This window comes from Dromiciops gliroides, chromosome 5 (assembly GCF_019393635.1).
Source record: "Dromiciops gliroides isolate mDroGli1 chromosome 5, mDroGli1.pri, whole genome shotgun sequence".
Classification (NCBI taxonomy): domain Eukaryota; kingdom Metazoa; phylum Chordata; class Mammalia; order Microbiotheria; family Microbiotheriidae; genus Dromiciops; species Dromiciops gliroides.
In genome coordinates, this window is record NC_057865.1 from 225787129 (window position 1) to 225797521 (window position 10393).

At 39.3% G+C, this 10393-nt stretch overlaps 1 long non-coding RNA gene across 1 annotated transcript in view; it reads left to right on the top strand.

Annotated features, from left to right (window-relative positions):
• Window positions 1-2959, top strand: part of LOC122727453 — a 69598-nt gene extending 66639 nt beyond the window's left edge. Inside the window, exon 3 of the long non-coding RNA XR_006353146.1 lies at window positions 2881-2959. This is a non-coding gene — a long non-coding RNA (uncharacterized LOC122727453). The remainder of the gene's footprint in view (window positions 1-2880) is intronic.
• The last annotated feature ends 7434 nt before the right edge of the window (window positions 2960-10393 follow it).

Consider the following 10393-nt stretch of genomic DNA (forward strand, 5'->3'; position numbering starts at 1 on the left):
TATGAAGAACAAATGAGGTAGCACTTAGCATAATGCCTGTCACATAGTAAGTGCTATATAAATGTTAGCTATTACTAACTTTCAGAATTGTGATTAGTTTCAAAGAAGCATATCTCTCAATACATAGACTCCAGCAAAGACTTTCAAAGAGCTGCTGACCAAATAAGAATTGAGAAATCCCAGGAGGAACTACAGTGATTTCATTCAGTCCTAGATTTTTCAAGAAGATAGTGAGGAGATGTAAGAAATGATAACCAGATGTATTTCAGAAAAACCTGCAAAGACTTACATTAATTGATGCTGAGTGAAATGAGCCAAACCAAGAGAACATTGTACACAGTATCAACAACATTTTGTGATGATCAGTTGTGTTAGACTTAACTCTTCTCAGCAATACAATGATCCAAGACAATGCCAAAAGACTTATGGTGGAAAATGTTCTCCACATTGAGAAAAAGAACTATGGAGTCAGAATGCAGACTGAAGCATACTATTTTCACTTTTGTTGTTGCTTTTTTGTTATTGTTCTTGTTTATTCTTTCTTGAGGTTTTTTCCCTTTTGTCCTGATTAATGTGGAAATATGTTTAACATGATAGTAATGTATAACCTATATCAAATTGCTTGCTGGCCTCAGGAGGGGGGAGGGAAGGGAGGGTGTGAGAAAAATGAAAAAGAAATAAAAAAAATAAAAAGATAGCCAGGAGAAGCTTGCAAGACTGGGAAAGGGATTGCCTAGAAAAAATAGCTTAAACTAGTTAGAAGCCTTCCAGTGCATCAAAGACATTTCAAGTCTGGAGCAATGTGCACCTAGAATTGGTGTAATATTCTCTCAAAGCTCACTAGACCAATTCACATCTCTGCTAGTTGGTTGGTCACACTAGATCACAAGTCCCCATCAGTATGCTTCTCTTTTTTTTTTTTTGGCAGGGCAATGGGGGTTAAGTGACTTGCCCAGGGTCACATAGCTAGTAAGTGTCAAGTGTCTGAGGCCAGATTCGAACTCAGGTACTCCTGAATCCAGGGCCAGTGCTTATCCACTGTACCACCTAACCACCCCCCAGTATGCTTCTCTTTAACATTAATAAACAGTACTCTCAGTATTTAGCAAAGGCATTTACTCAAATGATATGACAAAGGCATATTTCCTAACACCAGAAGCCTATAAACACACCCAGATTCCAGGAGGGGAAAGAATGGGCAGGAGTTTAGTAGTGGTTAGTTTCAGTTCAATCATTTTAATTTCCCATAGTCTTTGGGGAATTTTATGGAGACGAGTAGCTAGGGACAAAGTTGTGAATTTTATGTCTTGGAAGCACATTCATTGTCTTATTGGTGTTACATATGTAATTAAGGAATTCAGGCCTCTTACCCTTGGTAAGATGAAAATATCTATTTTTCCATCTAAAGGTCTTCCCTTTTAAATTAATTAATTTATTTATTGTGGGGCAATGAGGGTTAAGTGACTTGCCCAGGGTCCCACAGCTAGTAAATGTCAAGTGTCTGAGGCCGGATTTGAACTCAGGTCCTCTTGAATCCAGTGCTGGTACTTTATCCTCTGTGCCACCTAGCTGCCCCCCTAACACTGCTATCGCTAAGGAGGTTCTGAAGTCACATTTCTCAGAAGGCTCTGCCTTCAGTCCATTTAATCTTTTTTTTTTTTTTTTGTGGGGCAAGGGGGGTTAAGTGACTTGCCCAGGGTCACACAGCTAGTAAGTGTCAAGTGTCTGAGGTTGGATTTGAACTCAGGTTCTCCTGAATCTAGGGCCAGTGCTTTATCCACTGCGCCACCTAGCTGTCAGTCCATTTAATCTTTTAAAAAAAAATTTTTTTTTAAATTTTTTTTTTTTTTTAGTGAGGCAATTGGGGTTAAGTGACTTGCCCAGGGTCACACAGCTAGTAAGTGTTAAGTGTCTGAGGCCGGATTTGAACTCAGGTACTCCTGACTCCAGGGCCGGTGCTCTATCCACTGTGCCACCTAGCTGCCCCTAGTCCATTTAATCTTACAGGGTTTTATCTGTTGGGTTTGTTTTTAATTTTTATTTTATTTTAACTATTATATAAATTTGTCTCCTCATTCTGATCATTTGGAAATGGTGTGAAAAATCACACAACTGTTCTCAGATTTCCCTGAATCCCTCCTTTTTTTCCATTTCTTTCAGTTCACAATATTCTACCATATTCACAATTTGTGCAGGTATTTCCCAATGGATAGGCACCTTTTTTTCACTTCCCATTCTTTGCTTCCACAACAATATGTAACCAGAACATTTTTCATATCCTGGAGTGTTTCAAAGGAGTACAATGTCTTGGCAGAGGCCACACAGTCAGGGAATGAATACATTTGAATACATATCTTCTAAATTCAAATCTAGTGTTCTTTCTAATATACCGTAACGTCTGTCTTTCTTTAATGCTTTGTCCTATAAAGTCAAAGTATTTTAAATATATGCAATGCATGCAAATGTATGCAATATAAAAATAATTATGAAACTTCATGTAGCTTAATTATATCAGCATTTATATTAAAGAAATTCCTTTGCAAATGAGAGCTGTATTGACAAGTAATACATTTGGCAATAATTCAGGGACATGATAGAGACTGCTGGTTCCTTTTATGTCTACTAAGAGTTTTTTCCTTCAGCAACCTAAAATGGGACTGGTCTCTTCTATATTCCCTCTTGGGTTTTTGTTTTTGTTTTTTGGTGAGGCAATTGGGGTTAAGTGACTTGCCCAGGGTCACACAGCTAGTAAGTGTCAAGTGTCTGAGGTTGGATTTGAACTCAGGTCCTCCCGAATCCAGGGCTGGTGCTCTATCCACTGCGCCACCTAGCTGCCCCCATACATGTCATTTTTAATGGCAAAATAATATTTCATTACAGATGTAATGCCCATGGGGACAGACTATGTTCCCAGAATGCTTGGAGGAACTTTGGACTGTATCTCCCAGAAGCTGTTGGGTGAGTTCCATAAAATAACAATGTCAGCCAGTGCACACTTCAGTTAGGTAGCTTCACTAGAGGTAGAGAAGGCAACAAGGTGGCTCAGTGGATAGAACTTTAGGCCTGGAGTCAGGAAGACCTGAGTTGAAATCCAGGCTCATACACGTACTATCTGTGTGATCCTGGGCAAGCTACTTAGTCGATTTGGCTTGATCCACTGGAGAAGGAAATGGCAAACTATTCCAGAATCTGCCTAGAAAACCCCAAGGGCAGAATGGTTCACAGGTCTTGAAGAGCTGGACAAAACTAAACAACAACAATAATTAGAAGTATGACAAGTTTGGTTTTTTTGGGGGGCAATGAAGGTTAAGTGACTTGCCCAGGGTCACACAGTTAGTAAGTGTCAAAGTGTCTGAGGCCGGATTTGAACTAAGGTTCTCCTGAATCCAGGGCTAGTGCTTTATCCACTGTGCCACCTAGCTGCCCCAGAAGTTTGCAAGTTTAAAGCAAGAAAGAGAGCAGGAGGAATCTTACAGGGGTGGGGAGATAAAGATTAGGATAGCCAGAATGTGAAGATGCCAAGGGGGATGCCAAGGGCAGAGACAGAAAGAATGACAATTGTGTCCGGAGCTCTGGAATCCTGGCTAGACCTTTTTAATGATGGCAAGAGGTGTAGTAGAACTCTATCTAGTTGCCACACTGAGAAGCTTATATGTTTGGCTGATTCCCGTGCTAAGAAGTCAGAGCTATAAAAATGACCATGGTGCTGATATGGAAAGAGCAGGGCCTAAACAGAGCCTTCTTTTCATTCTTGGCTAACCCTTCTGATGGGCAGCATCTGATGGGCCTTCTCCCTTGACTCCTCCAGGGATAGGCTTGAATAGTCCTGGCAAGATCAACAAATGAGAGGAAGAGAGATAAACTGAGGGCTGGTCACTCCCTTTTAAGGGTCCATGGAGTCACCAGAGCTTCCAGCTCAAAGGGGATTTCTTTATGCCCAGGTCCTTTGGCACTGAATTGTTTCCCCTTCAAATGGCCAGAGCACAGGTTTAGCACTCCACGAGGTATATTTCAATCTAACCCCTTCTACACAAACAATTAGAAAAGGAAGTGGTGATCATCAAGGATCAATAGGAGTTCGTTGAAAAAATGATGATCTCGTTTCCTCTTTTTTTTTTTGACAAGATTACTAGACTGGCATACCATGATCTCTCTGGATATCATCAAGACTTTCGACAAAGTTTGTCATGATAACTTTGTGGGAGAGAGAAAGAGATTGAGAGTGAGAGAGAGAGAGAGAAAGAGAAAGAGAGAGAGGGAGAGAGACAGAGAGAGAGACAGAGACAGAGAGAGACAGAGAGACAGAGAGAGAGAGAGAGAGAGAGAGACAGAGAGAGAGAGAGAGAGAGACAGAGAGAGAGAGGAGAGGGGGTGAGGTGGGCTAGATGAGTATACTGTCAGGTGGATTCAAGATTTGCCAAGACTAAACATAGTCTAAGTATGCATGAATTCCAAGGATTATTTCTTTAGTGGAGAGAGAAAGGGAACAGTCCCTCCGTCCCTCTGGCCTAGTAACTGTTGGTTCAGCAAAAACAGCCAAAATAATTACCTGAGAGTTTGAATGACTAGACCTAAAAAGTGGTGATTAATGGATGTCAATTTAGAGTAAAATCACTAGTAGTGTGTTCCAGGGAATTTCTCTTTGAGTTTGTTCTGCTCAACATTTTTATTAATAACTTAGATGAAGACAAAAATGGTGTGCTTTTTCAAATTTGTAGATGATAAAGCTGGGAAGGTGACTAACATGTTGGATAACAGAACTGGTACGCAAAAGGATGTCAGGAGGCTGGAATGATGGTTTAAAATTAATGAGATGAAATTTAGTGATGATAAATGTAAAATCCTAAACTTAGGTTAAAAACATCAATGGTCCAAAATAAATAATTGAGGAGGTATGGATAAACACCAAATCATATGAAGATCTTTTTTTTTTTTTAGCAAATTGCAATTTCAATATGAATCAATAGCATAACATAGTAGCTTTAAAAACCTGTATTGGGGAAGCTAGGTGGCTCAGTGGATAGAGCACTGGCCCTGGATTCAGGAGGACCTCAGTTCAAATTTGACCTCAGACACTTAACACTTACTAGCTGTGTGACCCTGGGCAAGTCACTTAACCCCAATTGCCCTGCAAAAAAACAACACCCCCCCCCCCAAAGAAAACCCCTGTATTAATGTCTTTCTTTTAGGGAAGTCTGTAAAAGATCAAGAAAGAAAACTAAGATCCAAGGAAAATTGATTGAGTGGTTACCAGTTTTAGAACAAGTATTACCTCCTCTCCAGTTAAGATCATTACTTTACATTTTCCCCATAAGGAATGATGGAAGGAACCCTTGAAGGGAGTAGTCATAGAGGGTTTGGATAGTTTTAGAAAACTGATTCTCTAAGAGTGTGCCCAAAATTTAAATGACTATTGTTCTGGTTTCTTGGGGTTTTTTTGCAGGGCAATGGGGGTTAAGTGACTTGCCCAGGGTCACCCAGCTAGTAAGTGTCAAGTGTCTGAGGCTGGATTTGAACTCAGGTCCTCCTGAATCCAGGGCCAGTGCTTTATCCACTGCACTACCTAGCTGCTCCCTTTTGTTCTGTTTTAGTGGAACAAAATGTTAACTTTACCTTGCCTTGAGCAACGTACCTATGTTTTATTATATTGTGAAATTTTCCTGCCTATCTTTCATTAAGGAGGTGTCTGAGGGCATAAGGGGATTCAGTCAATTTGGACATTTGGTGGTCTATATGGTGGTCTGCCAAAAGGCATAGACATGGAGAGGGTGACTGACAACTTGCAGAGCAGAAATGAAGTATGAAATGTTGATTGAGCAATTCTGTAAAATGCTTCGTGTTTTGAATGGATTTAAGTTTCAATCTCTTGGGAGAGTAAAACAGTATTTATAAATTACTATATCCTCTTTTAAGTCTTTTGTCCCTGTGTATTTGTAATAGCCTTAAGCATTTCTTTTATGTAGAGGAAATAAATAGCTGTCCTATACCTGATTTATATTATTTGTTGCATACCTTTCTCCTCATGTCTTTGGGTAGACTTAGACATAAGCCAGAACCTAAGCTTTAAGAAAATCTCCCCTCCCCCCCCAGGGATGAGGGTGTAAAGATCTAAAGAGAGATCAGTTTCCTTTGGGACTGAACTTTGTGTGAGCAGGCATGAGTCCAAAGCTGAAAGGATTCCTTTAGTGGAGAGGGCAGAGTGCCTCACATTGGCCTCTGGGATTAGCAGCAGCTAGTTTAGCAAAACCAACCAAAAAATCAGTTGGATCTAACAATGTGTGCAGTATTCTGTATGTAGTATGTAGTCCCCCACCTCTGCAAAGAGGGGGAAAAGGAATATGTTCTTATATAATGCCTACTATGTGCCAGGCACTGTGCTAAGTTCTCTGAAAAGCAGGGAAGGACATGAATTTTCTTCTTAACTCTTCTTGAGGGCTAATCTTCCTGATCATTATAATTTAATAATTTATAGTTTCATTGTTATTATTGTTTTATTTAAATTTTTTACACTGATCTCTTTTTTTTTTCAGGGCAATGAAGGTTAAGTGACTTGCCCAGGGTCATACAGCTAATAAATATCAAGTGTTTGAGGCTGGATTTGAACTCAGATCCTCCTGAATCCAGGGCCAGTACTTTATCCACTGTGCCACCTAGCTGCCCTGATCTTTTTTTTTTATAAAAATCAAAGGTGGCTAATGAGTTTCCTGGTCATCTAGATCAGATGAGAAGGTGTACTCTTTCTTCCTCTTGACTGGCACACAATGGAGTGGCTTGTTTCAAGGTTTTTATTATTTCTACTTCATAAGTTTTCCCTTATTCATCAGAATCAGACCCAGAAAAAAACTATTTCCCTCATCACTTCCTCTGCTTTTTGAGGAATGAAATGATCATTAGGACAAGTCATTAGTTGATCACCTGCTGGGCTTTGAGGTCCAGCAGATATCCACTCCATTGTGGTTCACTGCCAGGATTGGACTCAGTTACTGGACATTATCTTTTTCTTTTTTTGCTCCTTCTGATCTGCAGTATATTCCCACCACAATATTGCTGCTGTTTTTCTTCCATTTCATCCTCACTCAAATGCTCTCCAACATGCTGACCAACTCTGCTTCACAGATTTCCTCCCATTGGTATATGTTTGTAATATAAGGTGCTGTTAAATTGAGGGTGTTGAACACTAACTGTATTTCTTTTTTTTTTTTTTAGTGAGGCAATTGGGGTTAAGTGACTTGCCCAGGGTCACACAGTTAGTAAGTGTTAAGTGTCTGAGGCCGGATCTGAACTCAGGTACTCCTGAATCCAGGGCCGGTGCTCTATCCACTGCGTCACCTAGCTGCCCCATATAGCAGCATTTTTGTTGCAGCAAAGAGTTGGAGCAGGTATTAGCTGAAGGACAGCTAGGTGATACAGTGGAAAGAGCACTGAGCCTTAAGTCAGGAATACTTGTCTTCCTGAATTCAAATCTAGCTTCAGACACTTATTAGCTGTGTGACCCTGGGCAGGTCACTTAACCCCGTTTGCCTCAGTTTCCTTATCTGTAAAATAAGCTAGAGAAAGAAATGGCAAACCACTCCAGTATCTTTGCTAAGAAAACCCCAAATGGGGTCACAAAGAGTCACACAGTTGAAAAGACTAAATAACAAATGTATTAACTGTACATGTCTAGGCATAAAAACACAAATATGTATATATATGTATGTTTGTGTATATATATATGCATACATATATCTCTTTGTGTATATACATATATATATACATACACACAGATATACATATATGAGAACTGCATGATCAATTGAAATAACTCTAACTCAAAATCCTGTTACTTGCCCAAGGCATAATTGTTCAGTAACCAATTCAACAAATACTTGTGTCTATTACTTTCTTTCTTTTTTGGCGGGGCAATGGGGGTTACATGACTTGCCCGGGCTCACACAGCTAGTATGTGTCAAGTGTCTGAGGCCAGATTTGAACTCAGATACTCCTGAATCCAGGGCTGGTGCTTTATCCATTGTGCCACCTAGCTGCCCTGTCTATTACTTTCTATAAGAAGCCTATCTTGATCCGCAATAATGCTTTGTCTTCTCTCTGTTGATTATGTTCCACTTATCCTGTACATAGCCTGTTTAATTATTTGCATGTTGTTTCCCTAGTTAGACTGTCAGTTCCTTAAGAGCAGGAATTGCCTTTTGCCTTTCTTTGTATCTCCAGTATGTTAGCACAGTGCCTGACACAGAGTAGATACTTAATAAATGTGTGTTGACTGACTGACTCCTTTGTGCACAAAGTCTCAGTAAATACTATAATATAAATTAATCATATAACAATTGGTGTGGGAGGTAGATTCTAGAGATGGGGTAGTTGTGCATTCAGGACTATACTGACGCGAGCACACCTAGATCATTCTGCTTTCTACTGTCACATAGACAGCAGGCAATTCTATGATTAATTAATTAGAGTTCCCCGGGTGCATAGTATATTATTTGGCCACCAGAAGGTGCTCTGACTATACTACCCAAGTAGTCTTTTCCCTATTCCCTTTCTCTCTACTGTCCCTCCCTCCTTCCTCTTGTGGCTACATTCGAGGGGCGTATCCCTAACCCACAGGTTTGAAAGATGTCAATAAATATAATTTTTTTTTTTTTGCGGGGCAACGGGGGTTAAGTGACTTGCCCGGGGTCACACAGCTAGTAAGTGTCAAGTGTCTGAGGTTGGATTTGAACTCAGGTACTCCTGAATCCAGGGCCGGTGCTTTATCCACTCCGCCACCTAGCTGCCCCAAGTATAATTTTTTAAAAGAATTGCATCTCTGATTTCATCCATGTAGGGAATCTTCTTTGTTAACTTTTAGAAAGTTGTTTGGGGACAGTGAGGGGTTACTAGCTATACAGCTAGCAAAGGGTCACAAAGCCTATATGTGGAGGAGGAAAAGATTGAATTTTGGTCTTCTTGATTCTCAGGCCTATTCTTTTTTTCTTTTCTTTTTGGCCTACTCTTTATCCAATAAGCTGTGTTTTCTTTCAACGTGGATTTGGAATCTATGTCCCATCCGTTGGCCCCATAATTGTCAAAAACAGGAAATTCCTCTAATCTGTTCTCTGAGCCTTCATCCTGTGTTTGGATTCCTTCCTTTTCATTCATGACCCCTTCATTCATGATTCTACAATTCCCTCTTAATGGCTCTGAGATTTGTTGAAACAATCTGGTAGACTTCCATATAGCAATCTATTCTGCCGAATAGACTCCTCTTTCTCCTCACCTCTTCTCCCAGGCAGCAAAGCATGAGAGTGAAAAAGAAAAGGATTTGGCAAGTTCTTAGAACTTGAAGGTTTCATAATTTTAGCAAAGTAGTAGGATATAAAATAAACCCACATTTGAACTCTAGCTGTACTCCTGCTTCTTATCAGCATTTTTATGTATCATCAACAAAATCCTGCAAGAAGATATTAAGTAAGGGATATCCCAATTAGGAGGCAGCTAGATGGCACAGTGGATAAAACACCGACCCTGGATTCAGGAGGACCTGAGTTCAAATCTGGCTTCAGACACTTGACACTAGCTGTGTGACCCTGGGCAAGTCACTTACCCCTCATTGCCCCGCAAAAAAAATCCAAAAAACCAAAAACCCACAAAACAAAACAAAAAAGAGATATCCCATTTAAAGTAACTGTAGATAGTATAAAATACCTGGGAATATGCCTGCCAAAATGGACTCAGGAACTACATGAACATAATTATAAAATGCTCCTTATACAAATAAAATCAGATTTAAATATAGAAGTATTAATTGTTCATGGGTAGGCAAGTCCAATATAATAAAAATGACAATTTTACCTAACTAATCTATTCAATGCCATTCCAATTATATTACCAAAATTTTATTTTATTGAGTTAGGAAAATAATTAAAAAATTCATTTGGAAGAATAAAAGGTCAAGAATTTTTTTTTAATGTAAAGGAAGGAAGTTTGGTAGTATCAGATCTTAATCATAAGATCTTTATAATAAGTCAGCAATTACCAAAACTATTTGGTACTGGCTAAGAAGTAGAATGGTAGATCAGTGCAATAGAGTAAACATAATACACAGTAGTAAATGATTATAGTAACCCTATGTTTGACAAATGTAAAGATTTAAGTTTTGGGGATAAGAATTCATTATTTAGTAAAAATTGTTGGGAAAAATATTTATAGCAGTTCTTTTTTTTTTTTTTCAAATCTAGCCTCAGACACTATGTGCCTCTAGCCAAGTCATTTCAACTGTTTGCCTCAGTTTCTTCATCTATAAAATGGGAATAAGAATAATAGCACCTATCTACCAAGGTAGTTGTGAGAATCAAATGAGATAATGTTTGTAAATTGTTTAGCACAGTGCCTGGAACAGCGACATAAATGC